Genomic DNA, 17,219 nt, shown 5'->3' with positions numbered 1-17,219 from the left:
TATTGTCTCTTTTGCTGTGCAGAAGCTCTTTAATTTGATGTAGTCCCAGCTGTTTATCTTTGTCTTCACTATCACTGCTTTGGGTGATGTGTCTGTAAAGATGTCTTTGATATGCAAATCACGTAGTGTTTCGCCTATATTTCCTTCTATGTATTTTATGGTTTCAGGTCTTATGTCTAGTTCTTTAATCCATTTTGAGTTGATTTTTGTGTATGGTGTGAGGTAGTGGTCAAGCTTCATTCTTTTGCATGTAGCGACCCAGTTTTCCCAGCACCATTTATTGAACAAACTTTCTTTGCTCCAATGCATAGTCTTTGCTCCTTTGTCAAAGATTAGTTGACCATAAATCTGTGGGTGTATTTCTGGATTTTCTGTTCGATTCCATTGGTCTGTATGTCTGTTCTTGTTCCAATACCATGCAGTTTTGATGATTATGGCTTTGTAGTATAGTTTGAAATCTGGGAGTGTGATGCCTCCATTTCCTTCTTTTTTTTTCAGTAGAGCTTTGGCTATTCGGGGTTTTTGGTGATTCCATATGAATTTCATCAATAATTGTTCTATTTCTTTGAAGAATGCCATTGAGATTTTGATTGGAATAGCATTGAATCTGTATATTGCTTTTGGTAGGATGGCCATTTTAATAATGTTTATTCTTCCAATCCATGAGCAGGGGATGTCTTTCCATTTCTTTGCGTCTTCTTCTATTTCTTTTAACAGTGTTTTATAGTTTTCTTTGTATAGGTCCTTTACCTCTTTTGTTAGATTTATTCCCAAATATTTGATTTTTTTTGTTTCAATAATAAAAGGGGTGGTTTTTTTGATTTCTTCTTCTTCAGATTTATTGTTTGTGATAGGAAGGCTACTGACTTTTGCGTGTTGATTTTGTATCCTGCCACTTTACTGAACTGACTGATGAGTTGAATTAGTTTTTCTGTGGAGATTTTGGGGTTCTCTATGTATATTATCATATCATCTGCAAATAGTGATAGTTTGACTTCTTCTTTTCCTATTTGGATTCCTTGGATGTCTTTCTCTTGTCTTATTGCTCTGGCTAGGACTTCCAGTATTATATTGAAAAGCAGTGGTGAGAGTGGACATCCTTGTCTTGTTCCAGATCTTAATGGAATTGCTTTCAGCTTTTCACCATTGAGAATGATACTGGCTGTTGGCTTGTCATAGATGGCCTTTATGATGTTGAGGTATGTTCCTTGTATCCCAAGAATTTCAAGGGCTTTTATCATGAATGGGTGTTGCACTTTGTCGAAAGCTTTCTCAGCATCTATTGATATTATCATATGGTTTTTATATTTCTTTTTGTTGATGTGTTGGATAACGTTGATTGATTTTCGGATGTTAAACCATCCTTGTGCCCCTGGAATGAATCCACCTTGGTCGTGGTGAATTATCTTATGGATACATTGTTGGATTCTGATAGCTAAAATTTTATTGAGGATTTTTGCATCAGTGTTCATTACGGAGATTGGCCTATAGTTTTCCTTTTTTGTGTTGTCCTTATTCGGTTTTGGTAGTAGTGTAATATTGGCTTCATAGAACGTGTTTGGTATTGTCCCTTCCTTCTCAATTTTTTGGAAGAGTTTGTGAAGGATAGGCACTAATTCGTCTCTGAATGTTTGGTAGAATTCATTTGTAAATCCATCAGGTCCTGGGCTTTTGTTTTTGGGGAGGTTTTTGATTACCATTTCAATTTCGCTGCTTGTAATTGGTCTGTTTAGGTGTTCTATTTCTTCTTTATCTAGCTTTGGGTGATTGTAGAGTTGTAGGAATTTGTCCATCTCCTCTAGATTGTTGAACTTGTTTCCGTATAACTGTTCATAGTAGTTACTGATTATTCTTTTGATTTCTGCTGTGTCCGTTGTGATTTCTCCTCTTTCATTTATGATCCTGTGTATTTGTGCTTTCTCCCTTTTTTCCTTTGTGAGCCTGGCTAGGGGTTTGTCTATTTTATTTATTTTTTCAAAGAACCAGCTCTTGGTTTCATTGATCTTTTGGATTGTTTTTTTAGTTTCAATTTCATTTATTTCTGCTTTGGTTTTTATTATTTCTTTTCTTCTACTGGATTTGGGGTTTTCTTGTTGTTTTTTCTAGATCTTTGAGCTTCGAGATGAGGTTGTTTCTTTGAGTTCTTTCTTGTTTTTTGATGTGAGCTTCTATTGCTATATATTTTCCTCTTATTACTGCTTTTGCTGCATCCCATACATTTAGGATATTGGTGTCCTCCTTGTCATTCAATTCAAAGAATTTTTTAATTTCTTCTTTGATCTCCTCGTTAGTCCAGTGGTCTTCCAGTAGTGTGGCTTTTAATCTCCATGAGGTAGGATAGTTCCTTGCCTTCTTTTTATGATTTATTTCTAGTTTGATGCCTTCATGGTCAGAAAAGATGGTTGGTATGATTTCAATCTTGGTGTATCTGTTGATGTTTGTCTTGTGCCCCAGTATGTGATCGATCCTGGAGAATGATCCGTGTGTGCTTGAGAAAAATGTGTACTCCGTTTTTTTTGGGTTTAGTGTTCTATAGATGTCTGTTAAGCCCAAATGCTCTAGGTCCTTATTTAGAGCTTTGGTTTCTTTACTTATTTTTTGTCTTGTTGATCTATCCATTGTTGATAGTGGTGTGTTGAAGTCTCCCACTACATATGTGTTTTCTCTGATGTCTGTTTTCAGAGAGGACAACAGTTGTCTGATATATTTTGGTGCTCTTTCGTTTGGTGAGTATATGTTAATGAGTGTTATTTCTTCTTGAAGTATTGTCCCCTTAATCATAATGTAGTGACCATTGGGGTCTCTTTTATTTTTTTGAGTTTGAAGTCTGTTTTATCTGATATAAGTATAGCTGTTCCTGCTTTCTTTTTTGGCCCATTTGCTTGTAGGATTGTTTTCCATCCTTTGACTTTGAGCCTATTTTTATCTTTTGTAGCTAAATGTTTCCTGGAGACAGCAAAAGGTTGGGTTTTGTTTCTTAATCCAGGCTGCAACTCTGTGTCTTTTTATTGAAGAGTTTAGTCCATTTACATTTAGAGTTAATATTGATATGTTAGCATCTGTATTTGCCATTATGTTTGTCTTTCCTTTGATTTTATTTATTCTTTTAATAACTTTTTTTTTTTTTTGGTCTTCTTTCGTTGTTATTCGTCCCTCTGAGGTTCTGGCTTTAGGATTCCTTGTAGTATTTTTTGGAGTGGGGGTTTATTCGTAATGAAATTCCGGAGTTTCTCTTTGTCTGGGAAGGTCCATATTCTTCTTCATGGAGGAAAGAGAGCTTTGCGGGATAGAGTATTCTTGGTTGGCATCTGTTTTCTTGGAGTCTGTTGACTATGTCCCTCCACTCTCTCCTTGCCCGTAGTGTTTCTTCAGAGAAGTCTGATGTCAGCCTGATTGGTTTTCCTTTGAATGTTATCTGTTTCTTCCCTCTTGTCAGCTTCATTATTTTTTCCTTGTCCTGGATTCTTGGGAGCTTTACTATTATGTGTCTTGCTGTGTTTTTCCTTTCGTCGTGGAAGTTTGGTGTTCTTCTTGCTTCTTGTATATCAATTTTCAGCTCCTTCTTCGCATTTGGGAAGTTCTCTTCAATTATCTCCTGGAATATTTTCTCTGTTCCTACATCTCTCTCCTCTCCTTCTGGAATTCCTATAACTCTTATATTTCCTTTCCTCATGGAGTCAGATAGTTCCCGAAGTCTTTCTTCATTCTTTTCCTTCGTACTTCTCTTTCCTTTTCTGTTTTGGTTCTTTTTATTTCTGTGTCTTCAAGAGAACTTATTCGTTCTTCCATTTCATCTATTCTGCTTTCCTTGCTTTTCCCGGAGTTCTTTAGTTCCTCCATTAATTCTTTGATCTCCTGCATTTCTTTTACTTCCCTCTTTAGGGACTCAATTTCCTTCTTCTGATCTAACACTTTTTTAATTATGGCAATTTTAAATTCTCTTTCTGGAAGGCTCAGAAGTTCTTCCAAGTTGCTGTCGTTGCAATCTGGGGAGTGGTTTTCTTTTTGTGGTGTGCTTCTTTCCTGAGGAGTTGTTAGGTTGCGTGTGGTTCTTCTACTCCCTACCGTCTGTTTTCTAATTTGTCGTAGGCGTTGGGACACTGTGTTGCTCGGACTGACTGGCATCTTGGGTGAACTTCTCCGCTCCCCTCTGGCTCTTCCAGGAGCCATCTCTGTCTTCTGGGGGAGCTTTCTGCTGGTTTTAGGCAGTTTTTACTGAAGAAATGTCCCTGTTCTCAAATGGCGAAGCGGGATGCAGTCACTGCGCCTCCGGTTTCAGGCACACTCTTCTGCGCACCCGGTCTGCCCCGGATGTGGGTGCCTGCTCCCTCTGTGGGCTCAGACTGCTGGTCGGAAGGGGCCTGGCGTGGAATAACTTCCCGGCTGGCCACTGGGTCCTCCAGAAGCCTTCTGCCCTTTTCAAGCAGTCTTAAGAAATTTCCTGTTCTATGGGGTGTTAGTGACTTTTTTTCCTGGTCGCTAGGTGGCGCCAGAGATCTCTCCTATTGTCCTTGGGGGGCTGTTTTTCGCCTCCCCCCACCCCGTGGGTCAAGGAACAGAGCGGGAATGGTAGGGTACACCTCAACAGCTTTGGGGTGCTGTGTCTGCCTTGTGCCCCACCGTCGAGTACCACAATATTTTTAACTGCCAGAAGCTTTGAAGCTTAATATTTGATATAATTAACTTTTTATAGAAATAATTTTTCAGTATTTTCCTGTATATTCTTGTGTATTAATTTTTCCATATGTACTATCTTTATCTAGCTATAAAGACACCAGTGGTATTTTTGTTGCTTTTACATTAATTATTTTTTTAAGATTTATTTATTTATACAAGCACTGGGTACAGTCAGAAGCACGGGAGGGTGAGAAAATTCACCAGAGCCAGAGGGAAGAGCAGAGCAGGCAGACTGACGAAATACACTGCTGAGGGGAGCAGCAGGTGGCAGGAGCCATCTGGGCGCCACGTGGGACACTTGCTTGGTGGCTGGGGATCGAATAGGTGTTGCAGAGGCTGCAGGCAGTTTCACAACCCAGCGCTCAATCGCTGCGCCACCAGGGGAGACCCTACATTAATTTTTAATTAACTTAGATTCGATAGTGACAGTGATCTTAAGAACATAGTGTCTTTCTATTTCTTCAAGTCTAATTATTTTTTTTTTTACTTTTTATTTTTTTAATTTTACTTTTTTTATTTTTATATTCCCCAAACAATTGCAACCCCTTTATTTTGACCCCAATCCCTCCCCCCCACCCCCTCCCCTCATAAAGTGTCTCTGGTTCATAGTTGTTTGTTGATTATGATTTTCACTTTCTTATAGATATTCATTTTCCTGGTCCCTTATTTAAGTTTTCTAGATTCCTGCTATGAGTGAGACCATCCGATATTTTTCTTTTTCTTTCTGGCTTATTTCGCTGAGCATGATCCCTTCCAGCGCCATCCATGTTGCTGCAAATTGCATGTGTTTATCTTTTTTGAACGCTGAGTAATATTCCATGGTGTATATGTACCACACCTTCTTGATCCAGTCATCTATTTTTGGGCATTTGGGTTGATTCCAAAGCTTAGCTATTGTAAACAGTGCTGCTATAAACATAGTGGTGCAGGTGCTCTTTGGAATTGATGTTTCTGTGTCCTTTGGGTAAATACCCAGGAGTGGAATTGCTGGATCATATGGAAGCTCTATGTTTAATAGGTCCAGAAATCTCCACACAGCTCTCCATAGTGGTTGGACCAGTTTGCACTCCCACCAACAGTGCAGGAGAGTTCCTTTTTCTCCACAACCTCGCCAACATATGTTGTTGCTAATTTTTTTAATATGTGCCATTCTCACTGGTGTTAGATGGTATCTCATGGTAGTTTTGATTTGTATTTCCCTGATTACGAGTGATGGTGAACATTTTTTCATATGCCTGTTGGCCATTTGCATTTCCTCTTCAGAGAAGTTTCTTTTTAGCTCTTCTGCCCATTTTTTGACTGGATTATTTTCTTTGTTTTTGTTGAGTCTCATCAGCTCTTTGCAGATTTTTGTGATCAGTCCTTTATCATTAGTGTTGTGTGCAAAAATGTTCTCCCAGTTGGTGGGGTTTCTTTTAGTTTTTGTTATTGTCTCTTTTGCTGTGCAGAAGCTCTTTAATTTGATGTAGTCCCAGCTGTTTATCTTTGCCTTCACTATCACTGCTTTGGGTGATGTGTCTGTAAAGATGTCTTTGATATGCATATCCCATAGTGTTTCACCTATATTTCCTTCTGTGCAGAAGCTCTTTAATTTGATGTAGTCCCAGCTGTTTATCTTTGCCTTCACTATCACTGCTTTGGGTGATGTGTCTGTAAAGATGTCTTTGATGTGCATATCCCGTAGTGTTTCACCTATATTTCCTTCTATGTATTTTATGGTTTCAGGTTTTATGTCTAGTTCTTTAATCCATTTTGAGTTGATTTTTGTGTATGGTGTGAGGTAGTAGTCAAGCTTCATTCTTTTGCATGTAGCGACCCAGTTTTCCCAGCACCATTTATTGAACAAACTTTCTTTGCTCCAATGCATAGTCTTTGCTCCTTTGTCAAATATTAGTTGACCATAAATCTGTGGGTTTATTTCTGGATTTTCTATTTGATTCCATTGGTCTGTGTGTCTGTTCTTGTTCCAATACCATGCAGTTTTGATGATTATGGCTTTGTAGTATAGTTTGAAATCTGGGAGTGTGATGCCTCCATTCCCTTCTTTTTTTTTCAGGAGAGCTTTGGCTATTCGGGGTTTTTGGTGATTCCCTATGAATTTCATCAATAATTGTTCTATTTCTTACAGAAGTGTGTTGTGTAGTTTTCTTCATTTTGCTTTGAATAGTTATTGGTAGGTTTGTTCTTGAATAGCCTACATTTTTTCCTATGTAAATGGAGGGCTTTCTTTTCCGCTTTGTATTCTAACTAGTTACTATTTTAATATATGGATCCTATTGGTTTAGCATGTTAATATTTCATCTTGCAATCATGTTAAATTATTATTATTACATTCTTTGAATTATCTTTATCATTGACTTTTTAGAATTTTCCCGATATATTATCTTGACATCTGCAACTAGAAATAGTTTTTTATTTTCCAATCTTATACTTGTAATTGTTTTTCCTATTGTAATTTCTTATTCTACTTTCCTATTCTAATTTCATTCATCAACACAACACTTAAAGAACAATGTTCTATAATAGTGGGTATAATGGCCTTGTTTCTGATTTTAGCGAGAATACATATTATTCTTCCTCATTGAATATGATTCTAACTTTAGAATACCTATGTATTATGTATTTTAACTTGGTGAGTATGTGTGTATATACATGAATGTATGTATACATATATTCACCAAGTTAAAGTTAACAAAGAATTCTCACATATATGTTGAGTTAAATGAAGACTTAATCATTACTATATTTTTTAGAATTTTTATTACGAGTGAGATACCAATTTTATCTAAAGTTTTTCAGTACTTATGTGGCAAATTATGTGTTTTTCCTTGGCCTATTAAAGTGGTGAATGATGTTAATAGATTTATTAATTGACCCATAATTGCATTCCTGGTAAAAAATCCTACTTGTTTCGTGTATTGCTACAGTTGGTTATTTTATTTAGGATTTTTGCATTAATAAACCTAAGTCATATTTTTCAATTATTTTATGTTTTCTGTAATTTTGTGAGTCCTAATTTAAATTGCCTTTTTTTTAAAAAGATTTATTTATTTATTTCATACAAGAACTGGGGTACAGGCCAGATGCACGGGAGGTTGAGAGGATTCACCAGAGACAGAGCTGGGAACAGAACAGGCAGACTGACAAAATACACTGCTGAGGGGAGAAGTTGGGCGAGACAGGAGAGGTCTGCGGCGCCATGTGGGACCCTTGCCGGCTGGCCAGGATGAAACTGGTGCTACAAAGGCTGCAGACAGCTTCACAGCAAGGAGCTCAACCGCCTGTGCCACCAGGGGAGGTCCTAATTTAAATTGCTTTAAACAATTATTTGGTAAAAGGCGAAAGATTTATGCAATCTGAATTCTATGGGGACTGCACCTGGTGGCAGGGGGAAGCAAACATTGTTTAAAGATGAACAATGATGCAAAAAATATATAAATAAAATATTTTAAAAAACAATTATTTGGTCTTCCCTTTAATTTGTATGCTTTGAAAAAAAAATGTATGTATATTGGTACTAACAGTACTGCAAAGGTTTGTAGAATTCTCTGAGACCAAAAGTATCAACTTTTTAATGTGCAGATCCTTGCTAATGAAAGCGTTAACTTTTAGTATAAATTACAGAAGATTATAATGTGTTATAAGCAAAAAGGGAGAGTGGTATAATAATAAAAATTTGGCATTTTTCAACTTTATTGTGGTATAAATGAAAAATGAAATTATAATGTATTTAAAGCATGCTATGTAATGATTTGACATAGATACTTTGTGAAAGGATCCCCCAAATCACGTTAATTAGCACATCCATTACCTCACTTATTTTTCCTTCCTTTGTCTTTACTGAAAACACTTACTTTCTATTCTTTTAGCACATTTCAATTGTACAATACAGTTTAGTTAACTACAGTCATTATGTTACAAATTAGACCCACAGAACTCATCTAATTGAAAGTCTGCACCCTTTTATAATATATAGTTTACATTGCTACCAATAGTGTACAAGAGTTCCATTTTCTCTTCGTCAGCCCTTGTTCTCTTATCTTTTTGATAAAATCATCCTAACAACGGTGAGGTGATAAATCATTGTGATTTTGATTTGCATTTCCCAGATGAATTAATGATGTTAAAGACCTCATGCATCTACTGGTCATTTGTATGTCTTCTTTGGAAAGTATCTATGTCTATTCATGTTCTTTGCCCATTATAAAATCAGATTATTTTTATTTTTTATTATTATTATTTTTGATATTGAGTTGCTTGAGTTTCTTTTGTATTTTGGATATCAACCTCTTTTCTTCTGTGAACTTTATGGTTTTTAGTCTTGAATTCAAGTCTTTAATTCACTTTGAGTTAATTTTTATATGGTGTGAGATAGTGGTCTAGCTTCATTATTTTGCATGTATCTGCATTCAGAATCAATTACATTTTAAGCATTCTCTGAGGCTTTTCATCTCTAACTGAAACACAAATTTTTAATTTAGGAAGGACACCGAATAGAATTACATGGATCGCTGAAGATGCAAGTTTTTAAAATTGGAAGTTAATTCAGGCATCACAACTGTCAAGTATGGTCATTGAGAATATATTGTGAAGATAATTTTAAGTGGAATATTTCTGAAAGATATGAGAAAAAAACAGGCTGACAATAAAATTGAGATGTAGTCTAATATTTATCATAGAACATTTTTAGATGAGAGATACAAGTATTTTTGAATTCATAGATGGGAGAGTTAATTATGGCTTGATTTAGAGAAACAAAGGCTGTTTCTCTTGTTGATTGTATGCTTGGTGTCTAGTACAGTGTCTGAGGTATAGTAGAGAATAATTGAACACATGTAAAAGTCATTGAATAACAGAAACATTAAGAAGTTATTATTTAAGGTTTTCATTGCAAACATTTCATTGTAAACTGTTTAGGCAATTTATGTAGTATTACTATTGGTTTTAGACAGATCTCTTTTTTCTTAAGGATTGTCTCTAAGTGGAATTTAAAATTCACATCATAACATAAAGGGCTTATCACATCAATAACATTTTCTACCCCTAATCCAGGGAAATTAACCTTTTTTCTTACTGGTTCTGGGAAATTCAGATTTATTTCTCTGCTCCTTAGCTGAAGCACACATCAATTTTTAAATTATTCCCTTAGAAGTTTGAATCCTAGCTGGCTGTCCCTGACCTCCAGAGAGTTGATTTTTTTTTTTAGTTATAACCTGTGGTGTGAGTTAGCTCATTGTTACATCAAGGAAGCAAGCAATATAGAGCAAAATATAGAAGACAAAGCTTTCTGTTGTGGATGAGTGAAGAGGCAACTATTACTATCAATATAGTCCCTGACTGTACCCTGTCTGGCAACCACAATTGGTAGGTGGAAGAATGGTGCTATAAACCACTATTTGTGAAACAAAGGGATGGATATAATGATGGAAATAAGTATGTAATATACTAAGATAATAGTGATAAGAAGCAGAAAGCCTTAACTGAGAAAAGATCTTAAGGGAATATGATGATTGTGTTGATTTTATAGCAGGTCTTAACTGGAGCTATGGACAAACTATTTCTTCTTTTGATTGATCCGAACAACTAAGGATTCAACCCAAGGGTAGGACAGAACATTGAGAAGACATCCTGGTCTCCTCATACACACAGAATAAGCCATTCTCAAGTAATCTCAAATTGAGAGGTTGCTTTTGTGTCTTAAGAGAGTGCCAAGGCATTAATTTTAATGTTATAAAATGTTAATAAATGTTATAAAATGTTAATACTATCACTCCAGAAATGAAGCCAGGAAAAAAGCTGACTAGTGATGGTTCTTCAGGATGACTGACCATTGTGACGAAGAAAAAAGTAAGCAAATTCTCTTGTTTGACATTAACATGGGTAGAATAGGTATTGTAAAAAGAGGATTCCACGAAACAAAATGCGAAATCATGATGTTGAATCAGAAATACCAAGTAAATTAATGTAAAAATTAGATTTTGCAGTATTGTTCATTTTTCTTACACAGCCATCAACTTATTCTCTTAAAATCCATTTAACCATTAATTTACTCATTCTCTCAATAAACACATTGAAGATCTTAGTGTGCTAGGGACTTTCTTAGGTACTAGGTAGATATATAAATGGACATGCTTCATAATTTCAAGATGCTTGTTAAGAATTATTCATACAAAATTTCAGGCATTTTGGAAATGAGGCCTTCTGAGAATAACTGGGGAATTTCATGATAACTATCAATAATGATATTGGATTGTAGTCTGGGGAAAATGGGAGACAATAATGTTTAGAAGTTAGATGTTCCTATCCTTCTCTCTAAGCTAATTTTTAGACTTGTTCTTCATCTTCCAGATCCAAGGATAGTCATTGGGGATAGAGGAATACAAACATACTTTTAAGGATAATATTTTGGGTATCATAATTAGAATGATCATTTCTTTATTGAACTTCATACTTTGCTGGGGGAATATAATAATAATTCATCATTTCTCCTGTTATTATCATTTCAGTGTTTGCTATGTGCTCTGTGTTTTTCTAAGCTTTTGTGCATTAGCTTATTAATCTTAAAGTAATGGCTATGAGGTAGGTACTATTATATCCATTGCACTTATGGGGCATATTAGAGAGCAGTGAGTTGCTCAAGTGATCAGTTGTAGTCAAATCACAGCACTCGTACTTCTCATCAAAATCTTTTACAGGAGAAACACTCAAACAATAAATGATACTCAAAGTACTTTCATATTGAGATGAGCTGTTCTCAGCCCCTAAATCTTTCTTTTTGCCTCGTTTACTGTAAACAACAAAAATGTACAGGAAATCAAGATAATTTCAACATCTTGGTATTTTCTACTACTGGTCTCCATATAACCAAGTATTTGGTGAAAAAGTTTTTGTAAACTGTCTCCTCACTAGCTTACAGAATGTGAAAGGTGAGCTTGATATCTGAAAAATAGAAAAAAGTGTTCAAACTATTTCTTTTTTGTATTGTATTTATCCACAATGGTGATTATATCATTATCCCTCCACATTGTCACATACATTGTTCTTAATATATCTTTCTGGACCTTTACACTCAAAGCATTTTTATGTATTATAGAGTATTCCTTGAAACTCTAGTTAAAAATATCTTATGTTGCTAGAAAGAATCTGCCATAGAGGGAGGTTGAATAACTTCCCAATATCACACAGATTTTCATGCTTGAGTTATACAAATCCAAGTCTCTCAATTTTTGCTTGATGCTTTTTATACCTGACTTTCAAAGTGGAGTATACATCTGATAAATAAGTACCCCAAATCTTCTAATTTTCAATACTTTATGAAGATTTTGGAGAATTAAAAAAATGTATTTATATGCAGCATTTGAGTTGTAAAGTTAAAAAAAAGAACCTTCATAATGACTTCTGTGATTCCTTATCCCACTTTTATAAAAATAACTTTTTTTGAATGATGCGCTCTAACATGGATCTTACTGAGTCAGAATATATATCTCTTGTTTTCTAAAAATGTAGTATCTTACAGATGGTACTTCCCTGTGCATCCCTTCCACCTGCCACCAGCCTCAGTCTCCATTTGTCAGTGTTTGCTTGGCACTTCCCCTTAATTCAGAAAGACTAATGCTCTGCTACACAGCCCTCACCATAATCGCAGGGTTGGCAGATTTGAAAGGTTAAAGTACCTTTATCTCCTGGAAAAGATTTTAAATAAACCATCACTTGACTCTATAAACAATTTTTGTTTTATAAAGCTATCTTTTGCTTTTTTTTATTTATGTGACTATGCCATTGATGTCAGTGCAACTTGTAAAAATGGCCTGTTTCCATCCTTGAAAGAAAAACAAGACTAATAACTTCCTCTTTTTTTACAGTTTTTTCCATCTTCATCAGATCAACTTTTCCTTTTCTTTCATTTCCCTAGTCTTTCAATTTCAGCTTAATCCTTGTATCTGATGTCAATGAAGTAGGGTCTGAAAGCATTTCTCTTGGTTTTGAAGTTTTTTGGATATGAAGACTGGTTAGGATGAGTGACTTTTGCTCTTAAATATCTGGTGTTTTCATTTATGTTTTTATTTAAGGAAGGAGAATGGATAGATGATAGTTGTTTTTTCAAAAGTCTCTTGTATAAATATAACATTGTATCTCTTCATTGATTTAATTTTTTCTTACTTCAGAATCTATGTGATGACCTCCTTAAATTCCTCAAAATGGAAAGGTAACTGTTCTCCATGTGGTTACTGGGATATATGAATGAATGGACGTGGGTAGATACCTGAATGAAACATTGCATTGTTTGTAAGGAAGAATTTCTGCACAGATTCTTGCTTTTCTCCAAAGCATATATTCCCTTGAGGAGAGTTCACAGTTCACTCACCTGTAAAGAGGGCCTCTGTACCCTTAAGTATCATCATAGTTATTCTCTAGATACTACATCCCTGCAGATTAAAGACAGAATGGGAATTCACTATATGTTATTAAGAGAATGGATGTTCTTAGATTTCCACATATAAAGTGAGATCATGCAGTATTTTTGTCTTCTTTGGCTTATTTCACTTAGCTTAGCGTCCTCCAGTTTCATTTATGTTGTTGCAAATGACAGGTTCTTCTTTTCTAAGGGATGTCTATTATCTATCCATCTATCTATCTATCTATCTATCTATCTATCTATCTATCTATCATCCATCCATCCAACCATTCACCTACCCATCCATCCATCTAGCTAAAGGATATATATAATATATATACTTTATATATTTATATAGATATACTTTATATATATATACTTTATACAATTCACTGTGTATATCAAATTATGTAAATCAAATTATCATGTTATAAATCTTAAATAGATGCATTAATTATTTTAAGACACTGCAAAAAAAAAAAAGGAAGAAGCTTACATTCAGTAACTTAAGATATGTGAATGCAGAATTAAAATCCACCAGGATAGTGATACAGCTGCTTTAAGAGAAGCCCTGTTTTGGAATAGCTATCTACTCCTAAATGACAGCCTTGTAAAGAAATTCCCTAACTGAGTCTCAGTGGATGACTTATCTTCCCCACGAATTCCCTGTAAACACAATTCTTTTCGCAGGATTCTATTGGCACAGTTCCAAGATTTTTCTAGAGTGTGACAGGGTATTTCTAAATGTTTATATCACATTCAGTCAAATTTTACTTAGAACTTGGAATATGTTGGATGAACTTCATTTTAGATACTGAAGACATAAATGTAATTTTTTTTTAAAGTTTGCCATTAGGGTTCTCAGATTCCAGTTGACTTTGGAAGTATGACCACAAAAGCATATCATTAAACATTAACTTTTGTCAGTTGTATCTCCTAAATATTTTCTAAGAAAATTACTTCTCTAAATAGCTGTTGCTATGGCTTTAGTTTAAGTCACATCATCCCTTCCCCTTTCTCCCTACTGCCCCAATAATACTACTTCAATTTATTCATATGACAACCATGGTGATATCTGAATTGTAAATCCTATTATTCTGTAGGTTCTATTCTAAAATATATTGAAAGCTGTTAAAACTCAGTTTTCTTATTGTAGACTACATTACTGGTAGACTACATTAGTTGGTCTTTAGTTAGTTCTTTATTGTGTTTTGTGTCTCAATCAGTTACATGTCTTCTAGATTTCCTAGAAACTCTTCCATGACAAAAAGCCTTTGGATTTGCTATTTTTCTGTTGCTAAAATGCTTTCTTCTTACTTTCAAAGCTGGTGGAAACATCACCAGTTAAGAGAAGCATCTAAAAAAGTCCCCCCCACCACGTTGAATCATCATTTATTGTCATAATTCCCTTTTTATTTTCTTCTTCTCTTTTATCAATAGTGGTAATTATTATTTTACTTATTTATATTTCATTCATTTACTTATTTTTTTTAAATATTTAAAAAAATAACTGGGGCACAGGCCAGATTTATGAGAGGGTGAGAGGATTCACCAGAGGCAGAGTGTGGAACAGAACAGGCAGACTGGCTGAAATACACTGCTGAGGAGAGCAGCAGGCGAGACAAGAGAGGTCTGCCGAGCCATGTGGGAATCTCGCTGGCCGGCCAGGATCGAACTCTTGCTGCAGAGGCTGCAGACAGCTTCACAGTGCTGCGCTCAACTGCTTGCGCCACCAGGGGAGGCCCTCATTCATTTACTTATTGTTTACTAAGTTATCTATATTTCTAAAATGTTAGTTCATTGAGTCAGAATCTGAGTCTTCTTGTTCATTTTATTCTCAGCAGTTAGCACATAGTAGATATATTTGTTGAATAAAGAAATAATTTATTGAGGTGATGCTAATATATTTGAATATGTATTTTGAATTTTGAAATATATATTTGAAACCATGTAATCTTAGAATTGAGTCTTCAGTGTCACCTGGAAAGTTGTGTTTCAATAAGCATTAAACCACAAATTCCAACTAGGGTCAGACCTCTTGTGGGTTTTATGATAATTCAGGCTGTGGCATGTTTATGTAGGGGATATATGTTGTCTGATGTTGTCAGTTTGGGGAAGAAGGATTCTAGTGGGCTGCCTGACTATTGGATTGAGATGCACCAGGAAACTGTCCCTTTTTAACTTGGTGGTTGTGAGAAGCAGGAGAGGCATTCACCAAAGGGTGAATTGTTTTCTAAGGCATAAATGAAGGTAATTTTTCTCTATGACATAAATGAAGGTAAGTTTTGGTTCTTAATGCAAATGTATCTTACCGGTTTTCTGCTTTTGTGTCATGTCTTGAACATTGATAATACAAGAGTAAATGTCTTTGATACTTTTTCTGGTAAATTGATTCTTTCTTTCTATTGTAAAACATGTGAAGTTTGCTTGTCTTACCAAGGCATCAACACACATGCACCTAGATTCTTTTATTCTAGAACAGTCCAATTTTCTCTTAATTTAAGGGATGGATACAGAGTAGGACAGAGGAGAAAAAGGTGACGTTTTCGGCAATGAGAATTATCTTATTAGTTCTCCCATGAAAATAAAAAAGTTCAGACTCCTGTAATAGCATTTACTGCATTGAAATATTCATAACCTTTCAGTAACAGAATGAAAATTATTTTATTAACAAATTATCTAACTTTTTTTCCTATGCTTAAGCAATAATATAAAACAGCACACCAGTGCAACAGAAGCCGCTCTTTATTTTATTTTTTTTTTTGAATTGCCACTTTGAGTTTTTATTGTTTATTTTTTTTTTACTCGTTAATTGAAGTATTTATTTATTTATTTATTTTTATTTATTTATTTATTTATTTTTTATTTTAAATTTTATTTTTATATTCCCCCATACAATTGCAACACCCCATTCTGACCCCAATCCTTCCCCTCCCGCCCCCCACCCCCCAAAAAGTGTCTCTGGTTCATAGTTTTTTGTTGATTTTGATTTTCACTTTCTTATATTCATTTTCCTGGTCCCTTATTTAAGTTTTCTAGATTCCTGCTATGAGTGAGACCATCCAGTATTTTTCTTTTTCTTTTTGGCTTATTTCGCTGAGCATGATCCCTTCCAGCGCCATCCATGTTGTTGCAAATTGCATGTGTTTATCTTTTTTGAATGCTGAGTAATATTCCATGGTATATATGTACCACATCTTCTTGATCCAGTCATCTATTTTTGGGCATTTGGGTTGTTTCCAAAGCTTAGCTATTGTAAACAGTGCTGCTATAAACATAGGGGTGCAGGTGCTCTTTGGAATTGATGTTTCTGTGTCCTTTGGGTAAATACCTAGGAGTGGAATTGCTGGATCATATGGAAGCTCTATGTTTAGTAGGTCCAGAAATCTCCACACAGCTCTCCATAGTGGTTGGACCAGTTTGCACTCCCACCAACAGTGAAGAAGAGTTCCTTTTTCTCCACACCCTCGCCAACATTTGTTGTTGCTAGTTTTTTTAATATGTGCCATTCTCACTGGTGTGAGATGGTATCTCATGGTAGTTTTGATTTGCATTTCCCTGATTACAAGTGATGTTGAACATTTTTTCATATGTCTGTTGGCCATTTGCATTTCCTCTTCAGAGAAGTTTCTTTTTAGCTCTTCTGCCCATTTTTTGACTGGATTATTTTCTTTGTTGTTGCTGAGTCTCATCAGCTCTTTGCAGATTTTTGTGATCAGTCCTTTATCATTAGTGTTGGGTGCAAAAATGTTCTCCCAGTTGGTGGGGTTTCTCTTTGTTTTTGTTATTGTCTCTTTTGCTGTGCAGAAGCTCTTTAATTTGATGTAGTCCCAGCTGTTTATCTTTGCCTTCACTATCACTGCTTTGGGTGATGTGTCTGTAAAGATGTCTTTGATGTGCAAATCCCGTAGTGTTTCGCCTATATTTCCTTCTATGTATTTTATGGTTTCAGGTCTTATGTCTAGTTCTTTGATCCATTTTGAGTTGATTTTTGTGTATGGTGTGAGGTAGTGGTCAAGATTCATTCTTTTGCATGTAGCGACCCAGTTTTCCCAGCACCATTTATTGAACAAACTTTCTTTGCTCCAATGCATAGTCTTTGCTCCTTTGTCAAAGATTAGTTGACCATAAATCTGTGGGTTTATTT

Source organism: Talpa occidentalis, unplaced genomic scaffold, assembly GCF_014898055.3.
Source record: "Talpa occidentalis isolate TD23 unplaced genomic scaffold, MPIMG_talOcc4v2.1 talOcc4.11, whole genome shotgun sequence".
NCBI lineage: Eukaryota > Metazoa > Chordata > Mammalia > Eulipotyphla > Talpidae > Talpa > Talpa occidentalis.
The sequence above is the reverse complement of the archived record's forward strand: the minus strand, read 5'-3'. Positions refer to the sequence as shown.